General features: G+C 36.8%; 1 long non-coding RNA gene across 6 annotated transcripts in view; it reads left to right on the top strand.

Annotated features, from left to right (window-relative positions):
• Positions 1-12,965, top strand: part of LOC114017630 (uncharacterized) — a 520,469-nt gene that overhangs the window by 153,627 nt on the left and 353,877 nt on the right. For all 6 annotated transcript variants that reach the window (XR_008734646.1, XR_008734645.1, XR_008734647.1 and 3 more), the window contains one exon: positions 12,775-12,826. This is a non-coding gene — a long non-coding RNA (uncharacterized LOC114017630). The remainder of the gene's footprint in view (positions 1-12,774; positions 12,827-12,965) is intronic.

Below are 12,965 nucleotides of genomic sequence, written 5' to 3' on the forward strand. Positions count from 1 at the left end.
TTTTTTTTTTTTTACTTTTACAGCTAAATCAAATATAATTGAAATTAAGAAGACCTACAGAAACAGGGTACAGTACAAAAAAGCCTTTCACTAGACCGCGTTTAATCATAATACAGGTAAACATGGGGTCTGGGATTCTGATCTCCAAGACTGAAATTCTTCTTTTTGTAAATATAATGTTAAAAGTATATATATATATATATAAAAAATATAAAGATCCAGTTTACAGAGGACAATTACAGAGGACAATTTTATAGCGGTGTGGAATTTTACACCTGGTAGTAGTTCAGTTATTACGAATTTTAAATGAACCTTTCCCTGCAAAGTAAAAGAAAAGAGTTAAGTGCCCAAGCAAAGCATGTACATAGTTTCAGTCATGTAGAAATATTTTGAATTGGAGACAAAGTCTTCATTTCTTCCTTGGTTAAAGCCATGCATTTGTTCTAGGACATAACGCTAATGAACTGTGTTGAGATCCAGAAGACATTACAAGGGCGGAACCTCATTATTCCTTGTTTGGGACACACTGTTCAAAGAGTTTCTAAAGTTGCCTAGATTTTGATCAGGAATTTTCAAATTTGAGAATCTGTGAGCTCTACCTAAAGAGTATGGTTGATGCATCTGCGGTAAAATTTATCATACAGCGTTTTCATTTAATTAGATCGTGAACTCTCAATGACTTCCTGAGAGTAAATTTTCTTGAGAGGAGAATTAGAAAACATTACATGAGGTAAAGGACTTGAGAATACTTGTCCAGAAGAGATTGATAAGAACATAACTAGGACAGCTGTGAGCTGTGCTTTAAAATTGTAAATGATGCTAGTAAGTGATTTTCACTTCTGATTTTAAATAGTCTCAGAAATTGTCTTCTACCAAAGCTTCTTTGAATTACATTTTGTTTAGTAATCAGAACCACTATATATGAAGTATTCTGGAGTGCATTACATACAGGGAGAGGGTGAGAGTTGGATTTGCTCAGCTTAAAGAAGAGAAGGCTAAAGGGATATCTTAGTGCTACCTGCAGCTACGTAATGGGAGAATATAGAAAAGACAGACTCTTCTCGGAGGTGTACAGTGGCAGGATGAAAGGCAACAGACAAAAGTTAGACTGCAAAACATTCTTATTAGATAGATTTTTTTTTTTTCCCCCCATGAGAGCAGTAACATACTGGAACAAGTTACCCTGAGAGGCTGCGGACTCTGCATATTTGAGGATATTTAGAACTTGACTCAACCTTCTCTTGTTGATTCTGCTTTGAGCACGATGTTGGATGAGGTGACCTTCTGTGGTGCTCTCCAACATTATTCTACGGTTCTAATCTGTGCTGTATTTGGAGTTTCAAGAGAGCACATTAGCACATTCAAACTCTTTCAAGACTCAGTTTTGCAAATCCTCTTCCCATTCTTCTAGGCAGCTGAGGTGTAGAGATTGTGCAGGTAGTGGGTCTGTAAACTACCTATAAGATAGACTGCTATACCAGGGCCAGGTCTTAAGACTACATAATAAACTGGAGAATAGCGGAGAATCAGGGACAGGGAATGGGAGAAGACTCTCTAAGCAGAGCAGACATCACTGATGCCCCTGGGTCAGGTAAGAGGAGCCTCAGTGCAGTGCTGTCCCTCCTGGTGACATGAGATAGGGCTGTGCAAAGCGGGAAGCAGGGCTGGTGAGGTAATCACAGTAAGCAACTCTGAGTGGAAGGAACCCTCCTGGGAGCTGTATAGAGGGAAAGACCTTCCTTAAAGGCCTCGGGGAAGAGCATTTCATTTCCTTTTATGAAAGGAAGGGTGGCTGATTTCCTTCCTGGTTACCAATATAGTTTTTAAGAGCCAAAATTCTCTTTAGTGAGTGTTCATAGCACGTAGCTGACAAACAAGAGAGCATCATTAAAAAGGGGTTGATTTATGTTTTAATGCTATTGGTGGTATTTGGCTCACCACTTAAATATTCATTTTCCACTGATCTAAAGAGGTAGTAGTTTTGCAGATGATAACACAAAACTGACAGTCATCTGGCCTAGCTCTTCCCAATGAAGCAAAGATGAGAAGAAATGAGATCTTGAAGCCTAGAAATATTAGTAACATTAGGTTAGAAGTACTAGACAAAACTTACTCTCCCTCAATAAAACAGATGTCCAGCTGTGATGATAACTCAGCAAAACCTTCCCCAAACCTTCTCCAACTTTATTCCAAAACAATGTGCTAGATTTTTGGGTTTCCTGTAGGTAATAGAAAAGAGTATGTTTACCTGTAAGATCCTTGGTGGTATTTTCTGTGTTTTCTGTTGTTCTTTGAATGATGTAGTGGCCTGATTTACTCTGCTGTGTAATGCTGAGCTTTTGATTGATGTTTCATCGAATCATAAGGTAACTTATTGCATGTTGTCCAGTGAGTAGATTAACACTGCAGGTGCTCAAGCTGCCATAAAATGCCATTATAAATACATGTAAAAGCTCCAATTCAGTGTTATAAGACTGCATAACTAAAATACTAGTAATTTTGTTGAACTTTTGAAGGCATTTTAATGAAGGCAAACTCAGTTTACACTTCCTTTACCTCTGGAAGAACTGACATCTGATGGAAAATGTTGGGAGACAAGCAGTAAGAAAAAATTCTGGAGGGTGGCAGGGATAACTTCTTGACACAGGTATTGGAAGGGCCAGCTGGGGCCTTTTGCAGCTGGATCAGCTGCTGTTTGCTAATAAGGAAGGACTAGGTTGAGGATGTGGCAAACAGTGGTAGCCTTGGCTGTAATGATAATGAAATAGTGGAGTTCCAAGATCCTGAGAAACACAAGGAAGGAGAGTGGCAGAGTGTGTCCTGGACCTTAGAGTCAACTTTGACTGATTAAGGAAACTAGTGGTCACATCCCATGGGAGGCAGCTCTGAAGGGCAGACATGCCCAGGAAAGGTGGCAGGGTTTAAGAATAGTATTATCCAAGCACAAGAGCATCCCTCTTAATACTCAGAAGAACAAGTGGATGTGTTGGCTAAGCAGGGAACGAATGGCAGAGGTCTGAAGCGCAGGTAAGCCCCTGAAGATGACTGCATGATTTTTTTAAAAGAATAACTCATAGACTATCCTGGCGTAGTGGAAAAGAATAGTCTAACTTTTATAGAAGGGTCTGGCCAAACCCTTTGGTCTCTGGTGGTGGTCAGTTTAGGCAAATTTTGAGGAGAAGTCTGGGCACTGTCCACCTGTACTGCTTTATTTTCTCTGGCAATGTCTCTGCAACATACCTGTCTATGTTACTCCTTAATTTTGTTTGCTTACTAAGAGCCATGCTTCTGTACCATGAGATATTAGGTAATGTGAAAATGACTAAGGTGGCAGAGGCTGTATTTCTTCCAGATTGGAAGGAGAGCTATAAGAATGTGGTGCCACATACGAGCCAAAAAGGCCTGCTGCTGTGCAAAGTACTTACACTGGGCACAATTGCACTGCCATTATTTTATAGCTTCTGTATCTTAAGCCTTTGCAACATACTTGGCATACTACTGAAAGCCAGTTACACTTGATGAAACGTTTTGCTTTGAATGCTAGGCACTGCTGGTATTGTCAGCCAAGCAACTTGTACTATTAGCTTTGTAGCCTGAGAGAGACAGAAAGTATAATGGTACAAATGCTGTGGGCCAAATACATGCTGGTGGCACTGTTCAAGCTGAATCCTGAGTGCTTTGCTAAAACAATCAGGATTTGGCCCTACTTGCCCTTGGTACTAAACTTGTCCTCTACCCACTAAGCATTTTATGGGATGTAAATTATTTATTTCCATTCATCAAATTCACAAGGTATAGATCTGTGAAAGAGATTTTTTTTAAAAAAAATAGCACAGTTCATAATCTGTATTAAAAAAAAAAGAAGCATCCATGTATTAGGCCATCAAGAGTCAAAAGCATAATTTGAAATGATAAACGTATCCATTTTAAGTTACACATTACTTTGCATAGTTAATATCACTATAATTAGTCATAGTTCCTGTAATTTATTGAAAAAGATGCTCAGCCCCTCTAGTGTACTACAGTGATGAATGTTGGAAGTGCAACTTTGGAAGCAGGAATCAAGAAAATTAGTAACAGTTGGAGAATTAGCATGTAAATCAATAATATCCTTTCTCTTGCATCTTGAAAACTGAGGGTATACATCACACACTGCATAACGAAAGGGAGGGCAGGAGTTACAATTGTAACCTCCTTTACATTACTAGGTCTGCTTTTACTTCAAGAACTGTTTAAAATAATTTCAAACGTTAGAGTAAATCTCTAGTAAATATTTAAACTATGTATAACTAGTCACAAATAAATTAAGCTGATTTTATGCATTCTCTCTAATTAGAAGGGCACAGCATTTGTTGAAACGTGATTAGTATTATTCATTAAGCAAAAAATTCTCATTTGTATCTTATTATCACTATTCTGCATAAACCAACACAATTTGTCATGAACTCCCTCATTTGCTGTATCCTCAAAAAGCAGATTATGCTTATTTTTCATTTGGACAGTGGAAAATCAAGCCAGGTGTTTGGCAGCACCAGAGTGTTCAGGTGTAACTGTGCCAGTGATGGTACATTACTAGCAGCGTGGATGAAGAATGAGGCATGGAGAATCTTGGGACTGAGGTGCCTTGAGGCCCATCCCTTTAGAGTGGTCCTGCTGATGAGACAGGTGGTGTTGTATAGGACTAAAAAAAAAGAAGAGAGAAACTTTTTTGTAAAGTCAGCCTTTCACCTTCAAGTGGAAATGAGAAGTGCTTTCACATTGCTGCTGCAGCACTGAAATGTCTGGACGTCTTTGTGGCTGATACTTCTGTCTTAAAGTTTTCTAAAGCTGAAAAACGCTGGTTGGTGCATAGAGGTCTCTGTCACTGCCACTGTCTGAGACAAATTGGTATGATGTTGCACAGGCAGTGCACTGTACATAAATATTTATGTGTGACCTTGATTGTAGTATATTATGCAGGATAACTAATTCACTGTATGCATATTCTTCCCCTTCTTTCCTCTCATTTCTTTTTAAGCTTTGAAGAACATCTCTATAAATATCCCATATTTAATTCTGCCCTCATTCACATGCATGTAAAACATTGGTAATACTGCTGAGCTCAAGGGTGCTGAGTCAGTGTAGAGTGTGTCGGAATGGAGTAGCAGGCTTTCTACATCAGCTCAGTAGCGTTACGGATTTAAAAACCATGTGAACTCTGTGTTCCAGCTGCAAGGATACAGGACTAGGTGTCACAAGGACTGGGCTTTTCTGACTTTGTCACTAACTGATGTATCACTTTGTTCCTTTGTGTCTATAAACTGGGATTATAGGGACAATGATATTCAATGGGCACCAACATCTACCAACATGTAGGGGGAAAAAGTACTGTAAAATTGTTACACATTGTTATTTCTACATTGGATAGATGATAACATTAAAATAATCATCTACGTTTTAGGGTTGTGTTTCCTACAGCATGTTTTTCAGGTCTGCCAAAATTTGCTTGTAAGGCAATGAGTTAAGTTGTTACAATGCCTTTGATAAATACTTGTAGGGATCAAGCACAGTTTTGGCTATATAGACAGCCAGAGTCCAGCCTCTCCGGATGGCAGACTGTTTGAATTCTTCACTATTTTCTTCAGCTTTGACAGTGGTGAATACCCGAGTAAGTTCTAGACAGCATTGTAGATGGTAGCCCTCAGAGACTAGCATGAGAAGCGATACACTTGTGTACTCATTCTCTGCAGTTCCCTTTTTTGTCTTTGGAAAGAAGTTGCTACTTTATCAAACTGTACTGTCTCAGAATTTTTACACTGAATCTGATGTCTGGTCATATATTTGGAGCAAGTAAGCAATGAGACAGCTCTGCCTGTGTTATGATATGGAAATATATTGACACTCTTGCAAGAGATATGACAGGAAATTTTCATCCGGAGATCAAAGCAGAGGAAAAGTGCGATTTCCAACATAACCCAATGGCAATGAAAAGTTCTGTGCAGAGCAATAGTGAAAAGGAAGGACTTTCTGTATGATCATGCTAAAATAATAAAAGCATAGTTACAAACATAAACCCCACATCTTGCCACTTAACAATTCATTAATATTATACATCATTGCTGTTGCTCATCTATATCTTGTCTATGAGTTGCTAAGACCAAGTTGATTCCATTTTACTGAAAATGTCCTTGTGAATTACAAATCCAGGCTATGAATAGCTTAAATAGCTAGTAAGAGAAACAATTACATTTTCTTTCTCTCTAACATGCAATTTTAATTTTCATAACTCTAAAAAAAACCATATCCCCCACAATGCAGGCCTGCCAGGAGGCCAGAAATCTGCAGGCTGTGGCCTCTCAGGCTGTTTTCCAATGACTCATTTTTAATTTTAAAGAAGCATTATCTCTAGCTAGTAAATTAACAACAGCCTATAGTGCACACACACTGTCATCCATCTGCTTAAGGCTCTTGTCATTTGACACCAGCCTTGTATCTATAGACTTCATCTGGTATTCAAAAGCTATCAACCCTGCCTCCAAGATAGCCCACCTTCTGGCTCCAGGCTAGAAGAGTGACTCTCCATTTCCAATTCTAATGAACACATAGCTAGCAGCAGTTTTTCCATTAAGGAGCTGGTGTTCTTAGAAAACAGACAATGTTGGAATTACTTGGATCCAGAACTGCATGGAAAGAGTTTTTTAAAAGAGACTGAACTACTTTAAGAGTGTTCCTTAGGCAGCCTGACTTCTGTTTCTGCACTTCTGTCAAACATTATACTTGGTGTTACCTCCTGCTTGTAGTACATTATAGTAGTATTGTGGTAGTGTTTATACTGCTGCATTCTGAGGAGTGGAGTGTATTAACAGATTAAATTCTTTATATTATCTTCCAAATTATGAGCACCATTGTTAAGGAGTTTTGAAAAATACAGGTAATACCAAAAATCTCATGACTGGTATGAATCAGCCAAATGAGAAAAAGCCATGACACGGTTGGAAAGGAGTAACTATTTCACAGTTACTATATTTTGTGTCATTTCAAATTTGGCTGCAAAAGAGGTAATTTGTATCCTTGCAAATATTTTCTATTTAATCCAATGTCTGTTGTAAAGAAGTGGTAAGGATTTAACAGAGAATTGTGTCTCCTTCAGAAGCTTCAGCCATCACAGGATAGAATAAGTTCCAAACACCTGCTGCTTCATCAAGGTTAGGGAACTTATTCCAGGAGTAATTGAAGAAAGGACCTCATGTTCAAGACCCCAAAAGATGTATTTTTTTAATATTTTCTTTTCCTGATTATAGTAGATGAGTAAAAGTCAGAAGAATTGACATGAGTTATACAGAATTGTACTTAGGGATGAAACATAGGTGATACCAGCATTCAAAAATCAAGGAACGTGCGAAAGGTAGTTTATCCTTTTGTTTTCCCTCTTCCCACAAGTTTGGAGAAGTTCAATCTAGGACATTTGTTTGTAATTTCTTTTTCTGATAATCTATGCAAATCTGTGAAAAAAATAGTCTGTGTTTTGGTAAGGTTTGTTTTCACTATATGCCTCACAGAAAGTCTCTTTCATTCACGTGTCCTGTATCCTTCCACAGTGGATGTTGTGTCATGGTACTTGCAAGAAAATAGAGCTCTGAAGGACATATATGGTAGTAACTCTGCCTTCACTGACTCTTTGGTTAGTAGGTAGAGGGTGTGGAAAGTACCTGTACTGATTTAACACACAAGTAATTATGCTTCAACATGTGATAAGACCCAGGATGATATTCACGAATGTTCAGTTGAGGAGTAAGGCTGAGAGAGAAACAAGAGGCTTAAGATAATCAGGCTATTCTGAACCCTGATCTGTCAATGATGCGAAAATGGCGTAGCTCCATTTCTGCAAACTCCTGCTGATGACTTGTGTCTTGTTTCACAGATACAAGGCTTTACTAGTCTGCTATCAGTCATCATTATTTTTTATTGAGTTATATTTGAAAGAATGAGTCTTTAACTGGTGTTTGTGAGACTTTTAAACTTTCTTCTGAACAGAAAGAGTCAAGTTATTTTGAGGAATACAGTGACAGTTTAACAAAAGGATGCTAACTCTATTATTTAATAACATTCTTAGTTGAATGAGTCATTTTCTTGTAATTTGTATGAAGACTACAAGCAGTATCTTTAAAATGGCTGGGGAAACCTTCTTGTGTGTGTATCAAACATGAAACTGCCCTAGATTAATAAACCTTTGGCTAATTTTTCCATTTATTGATACTTTCCAAATCAAAATACTTTTAATTTGATTTCAGTTGGGTAGTGTTATACCAGGCGTTTCACTTCAGTACATAGTGAGATATGTAACAAACAAAAAAAAGAGCCCCTTATACTCAGTTTTTATAATATGTGACAACAACAATATGTGTCAAATTAGAAGAGAAATGGCTGTTGATTTCTACTCTTTAAGAAAATAAGATTTGTATGTAAACAATTTAATATAAAGCATCTAATTTGCTTCCAATTATATAGTATATAAAGCATTAGTAATGGAAGCAAATTAGGCATGATTTTTATTTATACATTTTCAATTGGGAAAATTGGCCCTTCACCAAATGTAGCCCTCACTCTGCAAACATTTGCTTACTTCCTTACCTTTAGGCATCTAATTAATCCTCCTGAAGTCAGGGGGACAAATTCTGTGATTATAGTTTAGCAGCTGTAACTGTCTACAGGTTTGGAGGTCAAACAGAGACTTAGCCTGGAAAGCATACAGAGAAAATACAATAGGGTGCCAAAGTGACACTGGGATTGCAGCGCACTGTGCAATACTTCCTTGCCAAATACATTACGAATTTGCCAGACTTGGCTTTTGGTTTTGAAGGCTGAATAGTTTTCCAGTACCCTTCTTTAGGTAAGCAAGCAGGTGTTTATATTCTAATTTTACTAATGCAAGAAGGGGTTCGCTTAAGGCTGCAGGTTCAAGAACCTGTTACTGGAGGGAAGGTTAGAAATGAACAGCTCTTGGTTCCTGGTTCTGCATTCCGTTCACAGCAAAATGCTGTTCTCCAAGAAAATCTGTGGAAATATGTACATAAATTATAATTATAAACATGTAGCTTATTGTGTCCAGTATATATTCACTGGTAGACAATGAGTATTAGAGGAATAATAACTAATCCTGTCTGATGGTGCGCAAGACTTCTTATGATGCTTTATAAATAATAATCCATTCTGTAAGAGATTATTTTGCTGTGTAGTGCTTGCTACGAAGGGTGCATCCACAAACAGAATTAGGTATGCAGTACCCAATCTTCCACGGGATCTTTCGTGTATTGTTTGTGTTATCTGTTGCACAGTTGATTCATCGGAATGAGTTTATTAGGCAGATAATGGACAGACACCGTATTCTGTTTTTCAAATTCAAATGAACAAATGACATTTCTATTCGTTAAAAGTGAGAAAATGGATAAAAGATAAATTCCAAATTTCTATTTTTGTGGCTCACCATTGCCTATGTAGATAATAGCACAATTTTACTTCTGTGGTATGAAATGCTGTTGTTTTTCTTTTACAATACAGACACTTACCAGACAAAGCAGTAATGTTACCTGCTGACTTTGCCACTTGGTTTTGTAAGGATCTGACAGTACAGGGTAAAAAGTGAAGGGACTTTCTGATCCAGAGGCCACCAGGGCTGTAAACAGGTTTCAGTGGATGATGTATCAGGCCCAAGGGGTAAACAGTGTGACAGAATAGCAGTGGTACTTGGTATACAGAAAAGTCTGGAAGTGGCTTTTGGTAGTGAGACAGCTTTTTAGCTATTCCATCATAAAATACTCTAAACACATTAGCGGAATGGTACCTTTACACATGAGGATTTTTCTTCATTGAAAACATTTTATGACCATCCGTGTACCTCATAGAAGAGAACTTTTTTTAAAAAAGATACCTTTAACCCCATCTTTTACAATCAAATCTGCTTCAGTCTAACTGAAATTTGTATCTGTAAATTGTCCCGTATAAGCCTATGTTGATTTTTTCCCAGTTATCTGTATGTATAAGTGCAGCAATAGTCACAAGGTATATTCTCAAAAGTTTGCAAAATCTCTATAGAGATTATAAATTACAGCACCAAATTTTAAGGACTCAGTGTAAGAAGTACCTTGGCTAGTCCATTATTTTATTAATTATTAGCCAAATTATGTTGTGGGAAAACAATGCCTTAAGAGTTGACTGATAGAATAGGCAGTTGTGATTCCATAACTAGCAAAGTATATATTCAGTATCTGTACAGTTAGATATTCAGTAAATAATGATAGTAAATAATACTGTACAGTAAATAATACGGAATATCAAGGGTGCCAAATTAAAAAAAAAACCAAAACCTTAAGGAAAAGACTTGAAAAGAGATTCTATTAATGAAAATAAATACTTTACTGTAGAAGAAGTACTTTTTATAAAGAGAATGAATGACAAGATATTTCAGGCTAATCTAAAACAACCTAATCTCAGCCTCTTTCCCTTTCATACTTTGCCCAAAACTTGTTTTATGTCGTCACAAAGTCTTTTCTCCATATCTAAATACTGAACAATTACATCATAAGTTCAGATCTGCAGACTCTTCGTACACATCAAATGTGGGCTGTGCATTCAGAAATCTTTCTCTGCTTCAGCCTCTCACAAGCTGATGGTAAAAATCTACAATAGCTCTTTTCTTACCGTTCATATACATTTCAGAAATATAGGCAAAGAAGCAGTCATTCCTCTACAAGCTGGAAATCTCAGCATACCCCAACCACATTCCAAATCTGGAATGACTACCAATTCTTGCCTATTTATATGGTTAAGAGCTTAATGATACACCCATTGCTTCCTTTCTGAAAAAAAATAATTAAAAAGATTGACCTACAACCCCTGAGGAAATTATTTGTTTAGAGGACATAGGTCAGAGATAAAATTGTATTTTGGATCTTTACTGTTCCTTTTCAGGTATCCAACTCCTGTGAAATTCATTCAGATTTGGGCAATAAATTGCTTAAGATCTCTAGACTGTTGACCCATTCTCTAAGAAATAACTTTATTTTCAGCATAGACTTCTCTGTGTATCAAACATTTTTAGGTGTTTGGATTCATGTAAATAAAAATTTAAAGCTACAGATGTCTATCCATAGTTTATCAAGCTATTTTCAGACTTTCCTTATAAAAAATTCAAATTAGTTTCTTTTGATTATGTTTGAAATGCTGCAGTAATAGGATGGAGGAAATTGAATTAACCATTCTCTACCTGAAGCTTTATTCTTGTTTTGGCAGAAAATTCATGCACTTCATTCTGTTATTTAGGATCTTTTTTGTCCACTTCTATACTGGAAACTTTAGCAATATTTGTAATCTGAAGTATGTAGCTGAGTGCTTAAACAAGGCTTAGAAAACAATATTTTGAAAGAATGGCTGAGTGCCTGCAATATCTATAATGTTCAGGACAATATATCTGTATTTTAATCATCTGGCTGAAAATGAAGAAGCATGCCATTGTATGATTAATGAAAACTACTGTTTTTAAAGTTACAGTAATATATGTATGTTAAAGATTTAGACTATTTGTTGCAGTTATTAAAGTTCGCTGTTATCATCGGCAACGTTGCACACCAACACCAGACTACTTGGTGTGTTGTACAACCCTCCACTTAAAGAAATGTACTTTTATTCTGTGATGGTGCATTGATACTACAAAGTTAAGTGAGCATGATTTAACTTTAAACATCATGCTATGTTTCCAATTAACCATTAAGTTGTCATTTACATAAACCCAAATGTTATGATAGGAAAAAGCAATTGCTGTAGCCAGAAAAAAAATTTCAAACTTTATACAGATCAGTTCAATAAGCAAGAGTTCTTGATGTGTTATAAGGCAGTGGCTTCACAACTCGTGGGACAAATTGCAGTTTGATCAGCTGCCAATAAGTGAGGTCATACTCGTATCTTTTTTATTTGTTTATTTTTAATTTGTGGGTGAAGACTGTGCTCATTAAAGTGAGGAACTCCACACTAGTTTTAGCCAAGTGTTACCATATTCTGTATAATGAATTGTGTACGCTTGTATCGTTTTCAATAGTTCATCTAATTTTCCTTGGAATTGCATGCAGTACTTTAATAAAGTATTTTTCCGATCTTACTATTTATATTTCTGGTACAAACCTGCATTTGATTACACTCGTGCTCTTCTGCTGTGGAAGTGAGCTTGTTGCCCTTTTTTTTTTTTGGTTTTGCTTTGTTTTGTTTTTTGGGGTTTGCTTTTCCCTTGACAGGGAAGAGAACTAATTGACCGAGCAGTGAGTTAAAGTTATTCTCTGCATTTTGAGATTTATAACAAGTACAATGAATTTGAATTACTGTAAACCTTTACAGCTTTATGTTGTTTTCTTTGTCATATCACGGAATAGAAAGAATTTTCATGATCTGTTTTTTAGCAAAATAAGTAACTTTTTTATTTGTGACTTGTTAATAATTATACGGCCTTTGATTTTCTTCAAATTTTATTGGGTTAATTATTTAGCTTATTAAGAAGTACTGAGAAGATCAATTCTGGTGCAAATAGATACCAATGGCTTAATGCCTTAGCCACAAGGCTAAGCAGTATCCAATCACTGAGTCCTGTGACGTTTAAAATATCCAGATTGTGTCTGTAAATGTTTTCCCTTTTGAAAATGTAAACTTTCAGCATTAATGCTGCCATTACGAGAATGCTGCTGGCATTGTTCCTATGGTAGAAGATAACTACTGGACTCGTTCCTGACATGTAACATTTCTTTCCTTCAGGGAGGTGGGTAGATGAGCACCCAGAGCTTTACCGCTGAACTATGGGAATCGGGTAAGTTCTCCTGTTGCTTTTATTGGAATTGTGTGGCTTCCAAAATATGTAAGGAGTTGATGCAGAAAGCGTCTGTGTAGTTCACATTACTAGAAAAATTTGGGTTTTTTACTTTGCACTGAGCTTGTTCCTGTTCTTT

This window comes from Falco cherrug, chromosome 12 (genome assembly GCF_023634085.1).
Source record: "Falco cherrug isolate bFalChe1 chromosome 12, bFalChe1.pri, whole genome shotgun sequence".
In the NCBI taxonomy this organism is placed as follows: Eukaryota; Metazoa; Chordata; class Aves; order Falconiformes; family Falconidae; genus Falco; species Falco cherrug.